We start from the raw sequence: 21,556 nt of genomic DNA on the forward strand, positions 1-21,556 counted from the left end.
CCCCAGGTCTTTCCATTTAGAGTCTTGGCTCTGTTGATATAGGCAAAGTTTTATATTGTGAACGTAATTTTCACAAAAACAGAGGGAAGGAAATATTCATCCATCCGCCATCTGTACCTGTGCACAACGACACACACACTCACTCACAGGTAAACCAGTTAACAGTTGTGTATTTGAACATACACTCACATAACAGCATGCTTTGTTGTTCATGACCTTCAGGGACTTGACTTCATAATTGTGGGTGGCAGTGACTGATAGATGCTGTCAAGCCAGCTGTTTTCCCCACGGTTGTGATAACCATAGTATACAAATAACAATTTTTGTATTTAAACCTTTTTCTATTGGGCCTGTGTAATATTTACATTGTTCAAGAAACAATATTAAACAAATTTAGCCATTTTAAATAAATTTGTTAAGTGGTCAAATTTAGCAAAAAACCAAACCCTTGAAACGCACCACGTTTTGTGTAATGAATCTTTTTGAATTACTGGAAAAAAAATAAATAAAACAATCATATTTTTGATTAAATTCTCGTCTGCACCGGCATGGCCTCTATATGAAAAAAAAGTGCTTAATTTCTTCAAAATCTGTTGCAGGAATTTCGTGGAAGAGGTCTGCGTGTGGGAACAAAAAAGAAAGTTATGGATGAAAAGCCACTTTCCAGGCAAGCAGAGTTGTCCGTCACTCTGTCACTCTCTCCTGTTCTCCGGATTTCTCATTAATACTTGCCTTCAACTCCATCCGCCCTCTCCGAATTTTCCAGCCAATCGCTGCATTGGGAGGGCGTGGCTTTCCTACAGAAAGATGAACAGAGATTGTTGAGGAGAGAGGAGAAGAGAGTGCTGATGGACCGAGACGTGTTTCCCCGCCCCCCGCCTAACCCCTCAGCTTCTGGGTGAACCAACGCAAGGCTCAACGCGTGAACGAGTGACCATGGCGCACAGCGACCTAAAATAAATTATTAAAAAAAGAGTAATATTTTCACACGAAGACTGGGAGGAAGATGTTTACTTTGTAGATACCTGCGCGTCTCTGCTCTGGGCTGCAGGTGCGCTTCATCCTCTCTAAAGACAGTTGCTTTGGCTGGGAAGGAAGTGAACGGAAGAAAACATCCTCTTGGGATTAAATGCCAACCTTCCAGACTACAACAGACTTTTTTTTAGTTCTTCTTCAACAGTAACATTTGACTCAAGCTTTGTACATTCGCGAACTGCTCCAGCAGACTGTTTTCAGAGCGCGGATTACACAGGACGGTATTGCTGCTCTCCCAACTTCAACCGCCTTCTCTACACTCACTTCAGATTTTATTTTTATTATTATTTTCAACACGCCGAAGATGGGGACAATGCCCGGATTAACGCGGCTGTTGTTCACCCTACCCCGGGTTAGCGGGGAAGAGTGAGGAGAACGGAAAGAGTGTGGAAGTAGGAGAGGAGAGGAGTCGGCAGCGTTTGGCTGCCGTCCACTTGTTCGTTGGTGCATTTGCTGCTCGTGCTCTCAGACCTCCTTTTTTTTCTTTCTTTTTTACTGGATTCACGGACAAACAAGCAAGGAACGCACAGGGAGGACAGCGTTCACACCCTGGGTAAGTCTGAGTGGGTCTCAGTGAACGCGGATGAGTGAATATTAGAAACAAAAAATAAGGTTTTTGGGGGGCAGGAGGGGGATTAGGGGGCAGCAATGGGTGGGGAATGTGAAGCCGCTGTGCGTTTTTACGCGTTGCGCATGGCCATGTTGATATGAGCAAGAGGATGCAGACTAGATGTGGTCGGTGACGCATGATCGATTAGACAAGCTGAGACAGGGCACAGCTGAGAGTTTCAATACGGATCAATAATACCGGGCGCTTGTTTTGGCCGTCTCAGCACTGTGAAGGAAGGTCCGATGGAACTTGTTTGGCTTCAGATGTCGGGACGGAGACAACGCCGTGCACTTGCAGATTCATATAATGTAACGCGCAGATCCCTAGGGAAATGAACTGGACGCAGCTTATTGTACTGTCTTGATCATGACGTGTTCAGCTCTGTGATTCCTTAACTTCCCAATCATATCCATCCGCGTGTGCGCCCCGTGCACGGTGCACCGGAGTCTTACTTAATGTCACCGTCCATTACCCTCTGCTTTGCTTCATCTCACATCCATGTGTGTTCGCTCCTTCTGTTGTAAGCGATGAATGCCACCCTGTCTCCCCGCCTCGCTCTCACCCGATCACGTTTCTCCCCGTGTATGTTGCCCGGCTTCCCACGAAATCTCCGAGCCTTGTAAGCGCAAGCCTTTATAACCTGTCAGATACTTCTGTTGAGTCTTACACATGGCTTGAAAGGAACTCCTCTGAAAGCGGGAGCTTTCTGCGTCAGGTTTTGTTCCGAACACCCACCCTTCACTGAAGCAGACCTCCTTTGCCTCAACTCAGCTTGCCAGTAAGAGAAGTCAAAGAGTTGATCTGTGCATACTGCAAGGTTTAAATATACCCACAAGCCAGGGGATGTCACTGTTATCTGCAGCCCTCCATTCATTCTAAGCCGTGCATTTTTGAAAGGAAAGAGATGTCCTGACAATATGCATATCCCGGTGATGTACAGTAGCTCTGAGCAGGATGTAAATGAGAGGCTGAGTGCCTGACACTCTGAACTCTAATGACATATTGTCTAACGCCAGGCTCACCGTAGATCCGTGCCGACATAAGGACTAGATTGCAAAGATGTTGAAAGCTCCAGGCAGTGATGGAGGCAGATGAAGTATCCATTAGAGGAGGTAATAAAGTTGGAGTGGAGGAGTTTCTACAAGGCAAACTAGGAAGCAGAGTATGAATCAAATGTTTAACAGCATCTATTTAAACAACAACAACAACAAAAAAACTGCGAAAGCTCACTTGTTGTTAAGAGTACAAACATTCAGTACAGTGAAGTGTGGATATCTACAATCTCTTTTCTACAAAAAGTGCATCACACATTTGTATTTAGACAATACCTTGCACAACAGATTTTTAATTACTACTGTAGTGTTTTTGGAAAACCACTTTTTCCACAGTTGGCAGGAGAAATTTCTGCCCATTCTGCTTTACAACAACAAAAAAAAAAGAGGAAATGTTTAAAGGCATCATCCTGCTGGAAAGTGTACCTCTTTTACGGTTTTATGTCTTCTGCAGCCTCTCACAGGTTTTCTTTTTGTTTTCTGAATTGGCCTGGATTTAACTGTTACTTCACACGTTTTAACATTTTATTACTTTTTTTTTAAATGCGAAAAACCATTTGCAATGGACTCTGGTATTTGCTAGGCTTAGGGACCACAACTGCCTGTAAAGAGTGGAAATCTGCAAATACTTGAGACTTCCTCTGAAAATAGATCATCGATTTATATTTTTTAGATCATAAATCAAATTTTCTTAATTTGCATTAATGCAGACAGTGGAAACAGACCATCGTCCTTATCTCTGCTTTTGGATTGGGTGCTCTGCAAACACCAGCCAATAGCATGTCAAAGAGCATTGTTTAATAGGAAATGTAATTATTTTAAGGTTTTTATTTACACATCTCTACCAGGGTACCAACGAAATGTGTATCTTTTATACGATGAAAAAAACAAAAAACAAAACTGTGCTGGCTTTGACTAACACCAAATGTTAAAAGCCAACATTTAGGTTGACCAACTTCTTTAATTTGGATTGGTATGTGTGTAAGAATTCCACATAACATGATGTCTTCCTGGTTGTCTTGGCAAGTGTCCATAAACGCAGATTAAAAACATGGTTCAAGCATTGTTTTGTTTTTTGAAAAGGCGTATCTGAAAACAAAAGCTGAAAGTTTCACACAGAGTAATCCGCACTTCAGATTTCTCACTTCCCCCTCAATACACACTTACATAATACCCAAGATGGGTATCGAATCATTGCCCACAGCCATGCATTAGTCCACACATTACACTCTGTTATATGTGCAGAAGGTGAACTTTGTTGTTTTTTTCAATTCAATTTTGTTGCTGTTTGGTTCCCTGCTTGAGAGTCATAAATCCATGGTGGGTGGAATAAAAAACGATGATTCACCTGTTACTGTTATGGATTCGCTCAGCATAACAACATTTGGGTAGTGCAGTCAAACAGAAACCAAATCAAACTACCTTTCATTTTGCTCTAGACCCTGTGGAATATATTTAAACCCCTTTGACAAGACTCAGTCCGTACCTTTAGAGCTGATGTAGCCAAGCAAAAGCAAAATTATCTGAGATGAAATGACTTTCACGCTCGCATAAAGGCCCAGCTGCTACAAACCGGCCTCAACAGACTGGTTCATTGCCGACCGCTGAAGGCTTGTCTCTTGGAGATGTTAGTTTATCATCCATTATTAGAGATATTTTATGTAGTGCTCTGCTAAAAAGGTTTTTCTGGAAGGCATGTGGAGAGACGGATAAAGGTCCTGTTTCAGAACAGCGCTCCTCTAAAAAAACATAGTGGAACTTGTTTTATTTCTTTCTTAATTTATTTATTTCTCCCTCTCAATATCATTTACGAGATAGTACAATTAGGACATTATTATGCCGACCCAGATTTTACTCAGTAATCTTAAAATTTGAACTGGATGAATTCCTCTTCCTGCAAGGATCTCGGCACAGAGGTAAATCCGCTAAGCACGCTGCAAAGATAAATGCTGAGTGTGTACGCTCTTTAGTGATTGACTGAAGTATGTGATATGGTTCTGCCAGGACATTGGGAAGTACAGGAAATGTAGCCTTTTTAATAACTAACATTACACTGCACTTTTAGATGAGGCAATGGCCCTCTAATGTGAGTAATCTTTTTCAACGTAAGTAGTACACAGCATTTTAAATCACGGCTTGAGTGGAAGAGAAAAATCGCAGATATAGCGTTTGGACTTCAGTGGGTTTGTCAAGTTGAGTTGAGAGAGAATATGCAATTTTCTCAACACTTTAAAAACGCTTTCTCTAACAACTAGTAATTGGCCAAGCAAGCATCGAATTTAAGCGCCAATGCTTTGCAGTGCATCAGAAGAGCCGATTCCGATGGAGTGAGAGCTGGCTCCCCACTTTTTCCTTTTTTTTTTGTTGCTCAGCTCTCACTCTCAGTAGCTCTACCCTGCTGCCTTGTGGCCAGTTATGAGATCACTCAGTTATGTGAATATAAAGAGGGGGACAGTCAGGTGAAAAATCTGTCCATCCAGTCAGTAAACAGTGGCGAGGAGGAGAATGCATCACAAAAACTCATAAATATAACTGACACCCATAAATAAAGGGGAATAGGAGAGCATGGGACATAGCTTGGTTCTGTTTCGTAGATGTTTCTACGATGTTTTGTTGATATGTTTTTATGTCAAAGAAAAATGAAAAGTTTGAAATAGTTTTCAAGAATAAGAATTTCTAATTTCTTAACAGAAAAAAATACATAAAGTTTGACAAATATTAAGCTTCTCATCAAAACACTAAATGCAATAGGATTCAACATTAATATTTGCATAGCTAAGATAAAATATGGGGCTGCAGAGGATAATAAATTAAGAGCCGCATGGAAGCCAAAAGACAGAAATGAATTTTAATATTTCTGCAGCCATAAACTTGACATGAGGAATACAGTTGATGGTTATATTCTGTCTTATTTGACTTGGATATTAAATTACATTGACCTTATGACCAAATTTTGAATCAAATTGTGAATGCGGACATAGCTAAGACTGGCTTTTGCTAGCTAAAATATGGATGTTTTCTTAAGTAAACAAATCTTTTCTCTAGGGCAGTGTTTCTCATTTCTGGTCCTTTTTTATTATCTTTTTTTTTTCTTTGCATGGATATGAGATGTCTTCTACTTTTTCCTGGAACAAGACAGCATTTACCCTACAGGAAACTTTACCTGTGCAAAATTTAAGACAGGGACATTTTCTGCTCTATTGTATGTATTACCTTTACTTGATAGCAAACCATTGTAAGCTTTATAGGAAACCAATAAACCTTTATCAAGTCTCCAACGCAATGTTTTATGTACAATATACTGAGATGTGATGGAGAAAAATCTTTAGGCAATGTTCTTGAACTGCACAGGAACTCCTCTAGTAATTGATTATTGATTGATGGAGATACAGTAGCTCGGTATCTCTGTGCACTAATACGGTTTGTTGAGGTGTTTGATGACAGAAGTGATGCAAGTCAGCGATCCCAAGAGGCATAGAGTAGAGACCAATTCACTAGATTGTCTCTATAAAAAGAACATTCTTTCTAATATGTTGCAGACAAAATTGTAATAAGTTAAAATCTGAATTTGCACATCATATTTCAAAGAAAACTAAAATCAACTAAGCCGTATAATTGCATTTCAATTTGATATTCTTTCCACTTTGTGAAGTTTTGTTATCTAAAGTCATCTGACATCATAGTGAATTAAAAGCTTGCCTTATTTAACAGTTGTTACACTTTTTTATAGCAGTAGTAGTAGTGGGTACTTAATTATTTACACCTACTGCTGCCAGAATACTAAGCTTTTAGAACTTTTTTAGTTTTGTGCGAGTAGATAGCGCACCCCTAAGGGATGTTGGGGAGCAGGCTTTAGGAATTAAACCAGAACTCCTCCAGTCTACACTGGCACTTCTCTCGTGGTGATACTTGCAGATGTACCTGGCTTCAGTGGGCAAAACTGTGCTATGAACTCAGTGTGGAACATGAAACATGGTTAAACCTTTTCTTATTCCACTTGTTCTCCGCCCCGTCTGTTCTCGTCTTTGTACATCAAAGTGCTTGTCTCTTCTTAAAGCGAAGTGTCAAGCATCCCAGCACAGGCATAGGAGGAGGGGATGCGGACAAACATCCCCTCCGAGTGAGCCGGAGAGATGCTCGATTGTTCCCCGTACATACATTAATCCTCAGCCAGGCTCCAACATGAAGTACAGCCGTCCAAAGTCTTGCTGACATTTCAATCTAGACAGGGGGTGGGAAGTCATGGGCCCTTTGATTGTTGTATGTTAGACATGCGGTGAGGGTGTGCTTTAAAATCTTTTCTCCTATCCCCTCTGTTTGGAAATAAAAAAATAACCTTCCTTTTTTTGTAATCCACAAAGTTCCCCCACACCCTCTTTTTTAATATGTTTATAAGCAGCTTTCTAATAGTCTTATGCACTAAGTCACTGAACAAATTGTTTTTTAAAAAAGTGTCTCATTAATGAGTTTTTCTTTTGAAATGAGGGATTTGTTCATGCCCATATGGCTAAAGGAAATTGTTTCGCAGTCTTGCGTTTTCAGGAACTTAAAGGCACAAAATAGTTCACTTTCCATCAATTTCTGCCACTCAATGACTACGCTCTTGAAAGAAAGTGGAAATGCACAGAGGACTCTTGGATTTGTTCATCATCTTGAAGTGTGCAGCCCTATACCTAATAAGGTATTTTAAATATTAAAATAAATCTTGTTTTTCTTAGTTTGCCATTTTCCTCAGACCTTTTCCAAAACTTCACAGGACGAAACGTCTGTTTCGATTTAATATATTTTTCATTCATGCTCAGTCGAGGCATAAGAGACATGATATAATATACAGAGCTTTATGCTTTAGAAAGGGTTACATTGAAGGTCTACTGTGTATGAGGCTATTGATTTACCAAGGTGTCTACCCCTTGGTAAATCTGCTCAAATATATACATTCATACATAAAAGTTAGGGACTAAATATGACACTTTTTCCTTACAATGCACAAACTTTGAGACAATTTTGTATGACTATTGATAAAAAGAAGAAGAAGAAAAATACGGATTGCATCTGCTTTGCTTCACCTTGAGGGTAACTAGGCTCTCTAGTCCGCAGGGCAGATTTACTGCAGTAAAAGCACTTACTTGGGTTCTCCAGAAGAACCAGAACCGATTGAAATGAAAACCACCCTCTGAGCATGAAAAATCTGCCTTTGATATGCTCATACACCATGCAGTGTTTACCCCTTGGAGTTTTACATCTTTCCCTCCATCAGTGAGGATCTTGTTTTTAATAATCCTTCATAATCAAAAGGCCAGTAAAGGGAAAAAAAAAAAAAGAAAAGTGAACTGTAAAATGGAATATATGTCGAGCGAATTGGAAGCACAAACTTTTTACTGGATTTTCTTTCATAAAAAAAAGACATGGGCTGGTTAAAAAAAAAGCCCAACTAAAAATAATAAACAATGGTTATTTATTGCTCTAAGAAAAACATTAAGTCATGTTTGCTTCCTCAGTTCGCCATGTCTGTCAGTAAGATAAACTCTAAACGGATCCACATTTGCATAAAAATGTAGTTCAACTGTGCCTTAAACCTCAGGTATGAGTGATGTTGAGTGTAAAAACCAGGTTTTTGTTTGGTGCTGTAGGAAGGAGCATTAAGGAATGGAAAACACTCTCAGCCCTCTAGCAGTTTATTTTTATGAGTTAACTGGTTCTGCGACCTCCGAGGACTGCATGGGAATCTTTCTCCACTCACCTTCCATTCATCCAATTTCCCCTCAGCCTCTCTCGCCCCTTTCCTGAAAATGATTAGGAAAGACATTTAGTGGCGAGAAATACAATGATCATATGTTGCGGCATTGATCTGCGTATCGAGCTATATCATCTGGATTCATTGGCTCTGACATCCAAACTCGCCACATTGATTTTTACTGTTGCTGTTAAAAGGAGATTTACCCCGATCCACCCACCACCCACCTACTCTTCCTGACAGATTCACATTCAGCCGTAAGCCAAACAGGTTATGCTGCAGAGGTGTACTGATTCGCTGACGCGTTGTATCACAATTTATGTGCTAAGTGCTTGTGCGAGCATTCACCTGGGTTTGATAACATAAAACGGGGACAAAAGCAAGTGCTGCAGGACCTCCATCTTCAGGACTACTCCTTATCTAGAATGCCTACTAAAAGTGTTCACATCCATTGCATTTTTTTCTTTTTCACATTCTTCATCAGCGCATTTGTTGCCAGAACACAAATAGTAGCGACAAATCTGAGTTTTAAAAGAGTGGCAAGAAGAAAGGCGCTGTTGAACGAGCCAAAAATCCACACAGTTAGAACGTGGAATATAGAAAAACTACCTTAGGAACTACTTTTTAGACTCCTATTCTCCCAAACCAGAACAGGAACTAGACCAGAGGATACTTACTTATACTTATCTACCAACCCTGAATAGGAGTATCTTATTTACTTTGGATGAACATTATTAGCTTTTTCTTCTTTTGCTCTTTCCTTTTGGTTTGTCATTTTGTTTGTATTTCCTTTTAATTTCTGCAAAGCACTTTATATTGTCTTGTTGCTAAAAATGTGCTATATAAATAAAATTACCTTTACCTTTTACCTTTAAGTTGTAATCTGACCAAACTTTAACTATTTTACAAATGTGAATTTTTGGATGTGCAAAACTGGTAGAGGAAAAACAAAGATTCTGCAAAGTTCTGAAACAAGGGCATCAATAGAAAGGCGCACACACACACACCCACACACAAAAAACTGTTTATCTTTCTGCTTCCACTTCCTAATTGTGCGCTAGATTTCAATCACATGAAATGCAATTTAAAAATAATACTTGTGGTTGCATGTCTATAAAAAGGCAAAGAAGATGAATAGTTTCAAGGTAACATATGTGCTGTTTAACACTGTAGATCAGGGGCAGATAATGTGAAAACTGAGCAAGGAAAAAGATTAGGTCAAACAGTATGAACCTCCAAGCATACACCGGCCCTACTGCTGTCTGATGAAGTCGATAGCTTCAAAGTAGAAGGAGGTACAATTTGAATACTAAAAACGTATCACACAAATGCTCTGACCTAACATACAGCATCATCTGACTAGATGTCATGACAGCTTCCTGTCCCCACAGGAAGCATCCTTACATACCGCATGTTGGACGGTAAGAGATGTTTAAGCAATGGAGAGAAATCATTGCAACAGCATAAAAATAACAAAACAAAAAAACATAATGCAAGGCATGAAGAGATCTGAATGAGCAAAGAATACAAATTGTGAAGAGGAAGCACTTTCAGAATAACAATAAATTAAATTACCAGTGTGCTCTCCAGTTCTAAATAATAACTCTTTAGAAAATCAGAGCAAAACAATGCAACTTTGGCTTTTTAGCATCCTTTTTTATTATTAATGATTTCAGTATTTTTTTTTTCTCCCTCTCTAACTGGTAACACATTAACCCTCTGGGCATGTGTCAGGCATTAAACAGCTGACAAAAAAGTTTTGTGGAAATGCTGAAACATGTGCAGTCTCTGCAAAAGAATCAGCCATTTCCCTAAGGAGACGGTAGTGAGAAGAATGGAGCAAAAGCAAGGCTGGGCTGGATAATAATTAGAGCTTGATAAACTCACCAGAAGCTAAAAGTTGTTTTTGTAGGGGAGAAAAAAAATCCCTCCCATGGTTTGCTGTCTATGTCTTAAGTGAGCTGTTTTATTCACCAAAGTATTCATATCCCATCATTTATAAAACTGCATTGGTCAGACAATTTATGGACAATTTAAAATGAGCAACTTTTGTAAAAGGAAATAGATTTTTTTGTTTCGTTTTGTTTTTTGGATTGATTAAAAGACAGAAATGGTCGTAACATCAAAACAATTCAGTTACAGCACTATGAACTTCACAGAACATTTTTTACAATGAAATCCTTCAGGATGTAGAGCAGAGGTATTAATACAGAAAAAAATGAAAACTATAGTGTTTTTTTTAAAAATCACACCTGAAAATTTCATACGATATTAAATTTGAAATGATTTTATGCAAAGCAATTTCACAATGAATGATAGTGCTTTATGACTTAATATTTGAGATGAATAAGCTTTGATTTATGGTGCGGCCTTTGCTTGGTAAAAAATTAGTTCATTTACTGCCGTGCATGTGATTACATCAAACCTGTGTGTGAGTGACAGAGCAATTGATGTTACACAGATGTGCGATTAAATAGGATTTAACTAAAATTTCAAAAGGAAATAATTGCATAGCTGACAATTTATATTTTGTAATCACATACGGGCAATTAGTGCTGTTAGCATTACTAACAGCAAGACTTTGTGTTTATTGTTTGTAGAGTTAGAAGAACATTTCCTTAGTCATGAGATTTTCAAAAGACTGCAAACATTTCCTAATCTAGCATGTCTGAGGACTGACAAAGTTTGACTTTTAGAAAGGATTAAACAAAGAAACAAATCCACCAAGCCTGCATGAAATAATTTTTTAGAAACCTTTACTTCTCTCTGCTTTCTGTGACCTAATTTTTAATACCTCACTGATACTGAAAAAAAAAAGCTTCCTAAATCTTTGTCACTCAGTAGCAATTTCCACTTTGAGAGTGTTGCTGTCAGCATGACCTGGTAACACTGATGTACGATGTGTTCACTGATCGAAAAATGATCGGAAGATTTTCAGCCCACTAACAGCGAGCCATCAATCACAAATGGTCAAGCATAAAATCAGCCAATTCTGCTCACCAGAAAGTCTTTAGTAATGTGACTTTGGTTTCTTGTCTGTTATTGAGAGGTGAATTTTAATGTTAATTAAAATCAAACAAATTACAAACTAATTTCAGTTTTTTTTTTTTTATACAACGCAAGTGTGGCAGTGACCTTAACAACACTGATGAACACCAAATATCAAATGCTACAGTAACGTTCTCCTCAGAGTCAATGGCTTCCTGTCTCTTTCAATGTATCCTGGTTATCACAATATGAAAAGCCAGGTTGGCTATGTTTATGGCATAATGGAGGCTCTATGCGAATCATAATCATTGTTAAAAATTGAACACCACCAATAAATCATCTCCTTTTGCCTTTCTCGTATTGTTATGTTGCAGTGTGATGCATAACGAGCTGAAACGCCTCCGAGTGAAGGGAAAGGAAATGAGTTCCAAATTAGTGCGCCTCTAATAATCCCAATTTGAGGTGTAAGGAGGCATTTTTTTTTCTTTCATTGGCTTGATGTCAGTGAAGTTAAAACTTCGAATTCATCTGGCTCACTTAGCATGCATGACCGCATTTTCAATTCGTAAGAAGCTTCCAAAGCACCGTCTTACCCCACACTCCAGATCTGAACTTGCGCGTTTTGGTTGACGAACTCAACATGCCTTTTTAATTCATTTCTGTGTGAGTTTTAGTGAAAAGATTTACATGGATGATCTGATGCATTTTTAATGTCACACTGGGAGAATATCTCCTCTTATTAATTTTTTCTTCTTTTTTGTATAATTCTTTCAAGTCTCGTCTTATCTACATTTACACTTGTGAAATAAATAGGAAGGATTTTGATCCAAATCAGTATTTATGAATAATAAAGCAGTTGGGATGGAGCTACAGACAGATATTTGAGAAAGACTGAGTTAAAAATGCTGCTCTTAAACAAACAAACAAAAAAAAAAAAAGCAGAGCGGAGTTTTAGGCAGGATGATGAATTTTTATCTTGTATTCAGTCTGATGTATTGTAACATACTGTAGAATGCATGAGCCAACGCACTTACACACTGTTTATATTAGGTTTATTTGACTACTTAGATAAAAAATTATTTTATGTTGCAGCTAATGAAGTGGGCACAGTTTCCATGGAGACAGGAGTCGCTTTGATTTACCGTGTTTTTGACTGTACTGCTTCCAGTATCCAGATGTGCCACACCAGAGGGCTCAGTGGCAGCTTTTGACCTGGTTTTTGCCTCCTGGGCCAAATAAAATGTGAAACTGATGTGGTCCTAACATGTCTGCCGTAGAAACCCCTATATTTTTTATACCAGGGGCTCTCCGAGCTGCTTGTGTTTCCACTACTGCACTGTGTTCATAGTGAGACTTAATGAGGTGAGTGCTTCTACTTTTTTCTGTTCTTTTCTGTGTGACATAGTTTAACTGTGCGTAAAGTGGGACTACTCAAGTCTTAACAGCAGGAACTGTAAAAAGGTGTGTTTGTCTTTTCAGAATGCACATTTGTTGCAAGGTGGCATGGTGGTGCTTTGATAAGCAGCCATGTTTACATGAGCAAAAGTCCATGATCGGATTGAAATGTATTCGGATGAAATAATCTGAATGCACACAACATTAATTAATTCAATTATGATGTGCTCCAGGCTTTATTCAGAATAGAAACACTGACGTGCAGAGTTGTAAAATTTTTGTATAAAAAAGCTGCAGAAGAAGTTGTATTTCCGTCTCTACTCAACATAACAACAACCACACGCAGTGTGTTCGTTTCATTCCCTCCAAGTGCCCAGAATGGACCCGGCGACAGGTTATAACAATGGCTGAGATGTTACTGCTCTCCCTAATTGAGCCACACGGTAAGCAAAACATGCCGTTGATCTTCAGGATTCAGAGGATGAGAGAGCGGGAGGAAATAAACATCCTTCAGAGTTTCGACTATAACAAACCAGATTGCTTCCCTGACATGGCGTCTGGCCACTGAAGGCGAATATATGTCACAGTGACATAGAGTATACATGCGCTGCCAGGTCAGTTTGCCACAATCACATCAGAACAAGCGTTCACATGCACTCCGTTCGGATGATCAATCAGTATACCTCTCCTCTCATTTGGTTTACAGTTTCATTCCAAAGGAGCTGAATGAAGTCAGAATATTCTGATTGGTGCGTTTACACGACACATTTTTATTCTGATTGGCTGTTTATTTCAGTTATTTATGTCCATGTAAATGTGCCTAGTGTTGTGTTTCTACAACAAGACTGCAACTTGTTGTAGAAACAAGTTGGTGGTGTTAAGAGTAAATGCCTTGCGACAAACTAAGGATTTCGGAAGAGGTGAGAGTGCATATTCATGACTGATGAATCATATCATGACTAGTTGGAACAGGTGCCATTATAAAACTTTTGTACATATAAAACATACCTCACTAAGAACTTTATATTTCCTTCAAACATACTTTAAGGCCCTTTAGTGTTTTGGGTTTCAAACATATTACTTTACATTCACCCAGCAGCCAGCTATTGCTATTTGGGCTGGTATGTAACTGTCAAGAATTACTTAAGGAAATATACAATTGTTTTTGGCTTCTTGCACAGTCATGCAGGAATGTTTTTTTTTATTATTATTTTCTATGAAGATAAATGTAACCTTGTATGAACAGAAGGGAATAGATGGCTTACTATGGAAACAAATCTGCATAACTAACTGCTGCACAGACAGAGGAGGCATGGGATGCGGTGTGCTTGGAGATGGAGGCAGCGCAGCTATTAGCCAAGCGTGATTTAGAGTTGGCCTGCAGTAACAATATACCACTACTTTTCCTGCTAATGTAGGAATAATTTAACTCCTTTCCTTCTAAATTCACTTACATTTTTGATTAAACTGTTTTTGTTTTTGTTGATATCAGGTTTAGCTTGGAAATTGCCATTTTATGTATAGCACTAAGAAGCATTTGCATTTAGGTATTTAGTATAAAAATTTGAGATGTAAGACGTTATTGAACGTAACACCTCGTCTTCATAATGGAGGCAAAATGGTTTCAATAAGATCATTGGTGTGTGTAGAACAGGGGTGGGCAATCCTGGTCCTCGAGGGCCGGTGTCCTGCAACTCTTAGACGTCTCCCTGGTCCAACACACTTGAATCCAATAGTTGAATCACCTCCTAAGTGCAGTCAAGTTCTCCAGAGTCCTGTTAATGACCTCATTATTTGACTCAGGTGTGTTGAAGTAGAGACACATCTAAAAGTTGCAGGAGACCGGCCCTCCAGGCCTGGAGTTGCCCACCCCTGGTGTAGAATCTTAATCAACATGCATTATTACATTTCAACTTTTAGTTTTTTGGTTTAAGGTCAACTTGGAAGGTTGTCTTTAGTGGTCAAACTGTCAGTACACACACAGCTTGTGTACCTGTAAATGAGGGCTCCTGGTCATTTACTCCTTTGTGAATTCATGTCCCCATTTTGTACATAGACAAAACTAATGTCTACTACTTCCATTGTGTACCTGTCAAACAGTGTGCTTACATCCCTATATCCTCCAATCAGGAGGAGATTACGCTAGGAGTCAGCCACTCAATGTAATTGGCTAGGTCACATTAGATGGGTAACTTTCTAATTAATTTGAACAATATACTGAATTTGACTGTAATGTTTAATACATCGGATCAAATTAGAATATTTGCTATTGACTTTGAAGCTGTTTGTGCAATTGGACTGACAGTGTTTCTGTATAAAAACTGCATGTTTTTTCTTTTTTCTTGTCTACTTGAGATTGTAAAGTGTAGTTTTGGCTTCATGAACTATTACACAGGTTTCAACCTTACAAACACATAAGATCCTCACTGGTAACGCTGGATTTTCTTTTACTGGAGGTAGTTTGAAACTTGGTGAGAACACCGTGTGGTGAAACGTCCTTGAAAAAGTCCTGGAACTCTAAATTACTGTGGATAAAAGCATTTACCATATGAATATAAAGTCAAAACAGGTAATAAATGTTATAGGGATGTGATTTAATCTAATTTAATTATAGCATAACAAGGTCAGAAATGCCTCGGGGCAAATGTGTTTAAATCAAATTGTTCTCAATATGCTGCTGCTGTATTTAAGACCTTATCTTGGACCCACTTGGAAATCATTGTACTTTTCCTTACTTGCAGTAACAGAAGTCATTCCAAGTTTGTGGCATTGCTTTCAACTTGGCAACATGAACTGATCCTGCAGACAGAAGTGATGTGCCAGCTTCGCTGAATAGCTTTAACGGGATTGGAGCCTTGCCTTAACAGTGACGCACTAAGCCAGTCAAGGTCACCAACAGCATCACATAAAAGCAGACATCAGTCCTTAATGAAGTCATACATCACGTTTAACATGTGGTTGAATTAGAGAATTCATGGAGATTATACAGATTATATTATCCACATGCATTCTTTATCTGAGCTCTGATGGCCCGCAGGCTGCTTGATTGTTAGTTGTAAGGGAATTTGCCGAGATTGACAGGAAGCAATCTGTAGATTGAGATAGATGATAGTGAAGGGCATGTGATGGGTATGAAAGGGTTTGCCCTGTTCGGCGTACGCAGGCAATGGCAGGGCCAGATTTAGCTGTAAAAGGGAATTGTTCGTCCAATGATTTTTCTTTGTGTGTTTACCCTAATATGGGTTCCTGAGTATGAGCATGTGCTTGAGAAAATTTACTGTGATTGATAGAGAGGCTGAGACTCCTCTAATAGATGAAGTTATCAAAGCAGAATCCATCCTGCTGCATGTAGTGGTGTTTATGCTACTAGCAATGAAATATTGAAACTTGTGACTTCATTTTCCTTATAAGGAGACGATGTGATTTATTTTTTTTCTTTAGAAGGTCTATTAAAAAATTGCTGTGTGTTATTGCTTTTCTGGTCTTATTACCCTTTTGGTCACTTTCTTTTTTTCCTCCTGTGGATATTATTTTTTGTCCTTGAATATAAAAGTTGGTCTTTTTGCAGCCTCTGGTGTATTTAGAGGTGTTGGGTTTGAATAGAGATAAATCGGATAATCTGTGAGAACGCTAGCAAATAATAGCCGCGCTTCATGGTGCGCGTCTGTTTTGATGTGTAAATCTGTATTTTTTCCCCCCCCCCATTTAATTTAATTGTAATATGGGTCTTGTCCAACGTTTAGAGGCACAAATAAATCACATCTGACTGTGCTTGCAGAGAGCCCCGGCTTATCTCGGGGTCATCTCACAATCACTATTTAATGTTTAACTCCGAAGCCGGCATTGATATCAGCAGCAGATAAAGTGGAATTCCTTGATTGCCTTGGTCAAAGAGGCTTCGGTCGCCGAGAAAATGATTTATTGGACACGGGGCAGCCGGTTGAGATCAAGCGAGATCGACGAGCCTCCGACTCACTCTCGGGCTAGGAAAAAGCTGCCGCTCGCCCAATCACTCGCAACAACGGGGCCCTTGTCACCACAGCCGCTGCTTTTTAATTGGCAGTCAGCAGACAGAGAGTAGTGCGAGGAGGTAGAGAGGACTGAAAGGGGGGGCTGACAGGTCAACAGAGAGCTCAGATTGCAGCCCATTACTCAGGGAGAAGATAGGAAGGGTCGGCTCGAGTGGATGGTCAGCGCAGCACTGATTGTGCTACTCAGAAAAAAGTTTCTGCCGGAGCGCACGAAAATGACTCCACGGCGATCTCTTTGTGACCAAAAAAAAAAAAAGAAAAGAGGGGCAAGACCGAATAATAAGAGCAGAAGAGAAAGTCGACAAAATTTGCTCTCGAGATCGAAAACGATGCCATGCTAAATACTGCTGGCTGAGAATGAGAAAATAAAGCCTGTAAATTAACCCTCCCTTCCAGTGTTTTCGTTTTAATAACTCGCAGGCCAAACTGCCATGCGGCACAGAATTACAGCTTGCGAGATAATTGGAAAAACATCCGAATGTGAATGCTAGGGTAGCAGAGGAACTGGCATTATTCATGAGGTGTAGTCCGAGTAGTGTTACAAAGAGGGATGAGGCTGTTAAAATAAAAAGCTGACCTCGGAGTAAACGGTCATCATAATGCAGAAATCGATACAGGGTTGATAAACATGTATCCTAAAGAATAGCTAGTTATGCATTAGCGAATTGAAAGCCTTCTTGGATAAGATTTGTAGCTTGATGGTGCTACTTTGTCCAGAACTGGTCAACAGATCCAGAGGTGGTCAGATGAAAATAAATTTTTTTTCCATGAAAGTACTAAATTAATATGTGCTAATCTCCTGATAAAGTTGTGGAGAAATATACTTGTAAATCAGCATGTGGTGTGATTTTAGTTTTACATTATTGAGAAATCAAAATTTTACTAAAAAAATGGCTTTCTGTAAGTCAACGAAGACAAATTTCCATGTAGTTTGTTATTTAGACTGGCTGCCGGTCTCAGTAGAAAAGGGGCCGATACCTCTCTGTTATTCAGCAGTTCCAAAGTCCAAGATAATTAATTATAGCGAAGTGAAAGGATAGTTTGACAAATGTTTAGTGTTCACAGGTCATGGATTGTTTTACAAACTATAAAAAATTCCCTTCTCACCCACCGCGGGTGGTTCTTATCCTCTGAGCTCGGGTCCTCTACCAGAGGCCTGGGAGCTTGAGGGTTCTGCGCAGTACCTTGGCTGTGCCAAGGACTGCACATTTCTGGACTGAGATGTCTGATGTTGTTCCTGGGATCTGTTGTAGCCATTGGTCCAGTTTGGGGGTGACTGCCCCGAGGGCCCTGATGACCACAGGCACCACTGTGGTCTTCACCTTCCAGGCCCTCTCCAGTTCCTCCCTGAGGCCCTGGTATTTCTCTAGTTTCTTGTGCTCCTTTTTCCTGATGTTGCAGTCGCTTGGTATTGCTACATCTACCACAACGGCTTTCCTCTGTTGTTTATCCACTACGACAATGTCTGGTTGGTTCGCCATTACCATTTTGTCTGTCTTTAGCTGACTGGATAGCTCAATAGATAAGGCATCGGTATATCACCCGAGAGGGCGGGGTTCGAATCCAGTCTGGGTCCTTAGGCAAGACCCTTCAAGCTACTGCCTACCTCGAGATACTAAAATGCAGCTCAAATCCGGCTCAGACGTCGCCCAGCCAAACAAGGTGCTCTGGGGAACCAGAGCACCTTGATGACAAATGGGCTACTGGAACAAGACGGAAATGGGCGAGAGAGGAAAATGTGGATCTGTTGGAATGCTACTACTCAAGTAACCCTAATCAGAGAGGTTACATGCAAAGACTGGTGAAGGAATGGTTACTTCGACATCCCCAGTCAACACTAAGCGCTAAACAACTAGTAGCTCAGTGTTCCAACATCCGCAAACGGCAACTGCTATCACAACTTGAGATTGATGAGATACAACACTATATACAGTTGTGTTCGAAATAATAGCAGTGCCTCAACAGCAGCAAGAAAATCACTGGTTTTATTAACATTTCAAACTCTATACCCCAGATAAGTTTCTGGGGGGTAAAATAAAGGTATAGAAAACCAACAAACCCAACAGGACAGCCATGCATACTGTGGATTCTGTGAAATTGAATGATTAACTGAAAAGGGTGTGTTCAAAAAAACAGCAGTGGTGAGTCCAATTAGAGAGGGCATCAATTAGGGAGGGTATTCTGGGAAAAAAGGGTGTTAACAGGTGATCCGTATTTAAGGATCAAGACAACTGGCATGCTGGCTGTGCATTTCTCCTGAAAAAACAATGAAAATGGGTCGTTCCAGACACTGTTCTGAAGATGAGCGTTTCCTAATAAAAAAATTGATTAAAGAAGGGAAAACATACAAAGAGGTGCAGAAAATCATTGGCTGTTCAGCTAAAATGATCTCAAATGCCCTGAAATGGGAGCAAAAAACTGAAAAACGAGGAAGAAAAAGAAAGACAACCCCTCGAATGGACAGAAGAATAGCCAAACTGGCGAAGACTCAGCCAATGATGGGATCCAAGAGGATCAAGCAAGACCTTCAGTTGACAGTGAGTACTGTGACAATCAGAAGACGTCTTACTGAGGTTAACCTTCCAGCAAGAAGCCCCCGCAAAGTCCCACTGCTGAGAAAAAGACATGTGCAGAAGCGTTTACAATTTGCCAAAGAGCACATTGACTGGCCTGAAAAGAAATGGCATAATATCTTGTGGACAGATGAAAGCAAGATTGTTCTTTTTGGGTCTAAGGGTCACAGGCAGTATGTCAGACGCCCTGCAAACACAGAATTCAAGCCACAGTACTCACTGAAGACCATTAAGCATGGTGGTGCAAGCATCATGATATGGGGATGTTTTTCATACTATGGTGTTGGTCCGATTCACCGCATACAAGGGATCATGGATCAGTTCCAGTACATCAGGATCCTGGAAGAGGTCATGCTGCCATATGCTGAGGAGGAAATGCCTTTGAGGTGGACCTTTCAACAGGATAATGACCCCAAACACACCAGCAAGCGAGCAAAAGCATGGTTCCAGATGAACAAGATTCAACTGATGGAGTGGCCAGCACAATCCCCGGACCTTAATCCCATCGAAAACTTGTGGGCTGACATAAAAAGTGCAGTGCATGAGGCAAAACCAAGAAACGCTGAGGAATTGTGGAATACAGTGCAATTATCCTGGGCTGCAATACCTGTGGAACGATGCCAGAAGTTGGTTGACTCCATGCACCACAGATGTGTAGCAGTCATCGGAAACCGTGGTTTTGCAACAAAATATTAGTTTAGGATACTCAGCTAGGTTCACTTATCAAGAATTTCTTTGTTTGTACAGTACATTTTTGAGTTTCCAAGGAAAGATGGCAACACTGCTATTCTTTTGAACATGCCATTTCTTACTTTATTTGAAATATTATTATTATCATTTAAGTTTTGATGACTTTGCGCAATTGTTTTGCTTTGGAATAGAATGTACTGTGTCCCCAATGTATCTGTGTTCATTAAAGTACAATTTCTTTGAAGAATTTTGACATTTACTCATTTTTCTGAAGGCACTGCTATTATTTCGAACACAACTGTATATATATATATAGAGAGAGAAGGGCTGCATTTTATTTCACAATCCCAATAGTGGGAAATAAACGGTAAATGGCCGGTACTTGTGTAGCCCTTTATCGAGCCTAGAGGACCCGAAAGCACTACTGCATCGTAGCCACATCTGCCCTGGGGCAGACTGACAGTAGCGAAGCTACCATGCACAGGCGCCTCTAGGTCTGACCACCAGGCGAGGCGAAAGGACACAATAAGTGAGAGACAAAAAGCAGGGGTTTGAACCATCAACCCACTACTTATAGGACAATTTCCTACCTCCTGAACCATCCTACTATATTAAATATTTCCAGGTTATATTCATTCTGTATGAAGTAAATTTATCACAGCAGAAGATATCATATTTCTATTAATCATTTACCCTTGAAAGTTGGTCATTTAAATAATAAAACACAAATTAGTTCATTCAGTTCTAACTAGTTAACTCCTTCAGTGTAATTTCCTCTTTTTTTGCCTTGTTATGGTGCTTAAATAATTGAAAATATTTTCTGAGCAGACATTTAAAGTTTCAAATTATCTGGAATATTGACTTCAGGGTCGTCATACCGCTTACAGTTTTACCCTTATATAATAGTTGTGCGCTGAATCTAATTCTGCAAAAGATTTTGTTTTGATATCCACTCCGTTTGGTTTTCATGCGGCACACTGACTGAGCTTTAGGAGTGTAAGAAAGGACAGCAGAGGAATTAGGGAAAAAATTGAGATTTATTACTCATGGTTAATTAAAATCTCTGTAAGAAAATTGAAATGTTCCTTATAGATTACATTTTTCACCCGTGGCCGGTTTTAGAGAAGAGGGAAGCAGACTATGACCATCTTGTGATGTCTTGCATGTAAAAATGTGTTTTTTTTTTAGATGTAAAGGCAAATTCTGAGGTGTTTAAAGTACGCCTCTCATGATCACTCTGATGCACTTGTTTTTGTTTTTGCAAGACCAAGAAAAAACAATGAGACAAAAAAGAAGAAAACAATATTGTGCTGTAATGCCTCCATACACACCTTATCAATTAATTGAAAGGCTTTTGCATTCAGACTTGACAGCTGATTTATGCAAAAGGAAATTGAGACGTTCTGAAGATCATTTTGAAGCTGAGTAACTTTTTTTTTTTCTCCCAC

At 39.6% G+C, this 21,556-nt stretch overlaps 1 protein-coding gene across 1 annotated transcript in view; it reads left to right on the forward strand.

Moving 5' to 3' along the window:
• The first annotated feature begins 848 nt into the window (after nucleotides 1-848).
• Nucleotides 849-21,556, forward strand: part of brinp2 (BMP/retinoic acid inducible neural specific 2) — a 204,522-nt gene continuing 183,814 nt past the window's right edge. The window contains exon 1 of the mRNA XM_023335459.1: nucleotides 849-1,588. The gene's annotated coding sequence lies outside the window, so the exon portion shown is untranslated. The remainder of the gene's footprint in view (nucleotides 1,589-21,556) is intronic.

Source organism: Xiphophorus maculatus, chromosome 6 (genome assembly GCF_002775205.1).
Source record: "Xiphophorus maculatus strain JP 163 A chromosome 6, X_maculatus-5.0-male, whole genome shotgun sequence".
NCBI lineage: Eukaryota > Metazoa > Chordata > Actinopteri > Cyprinodontiformes > Poeciliidae > Xiphophorus > Xiphophorus maculatus.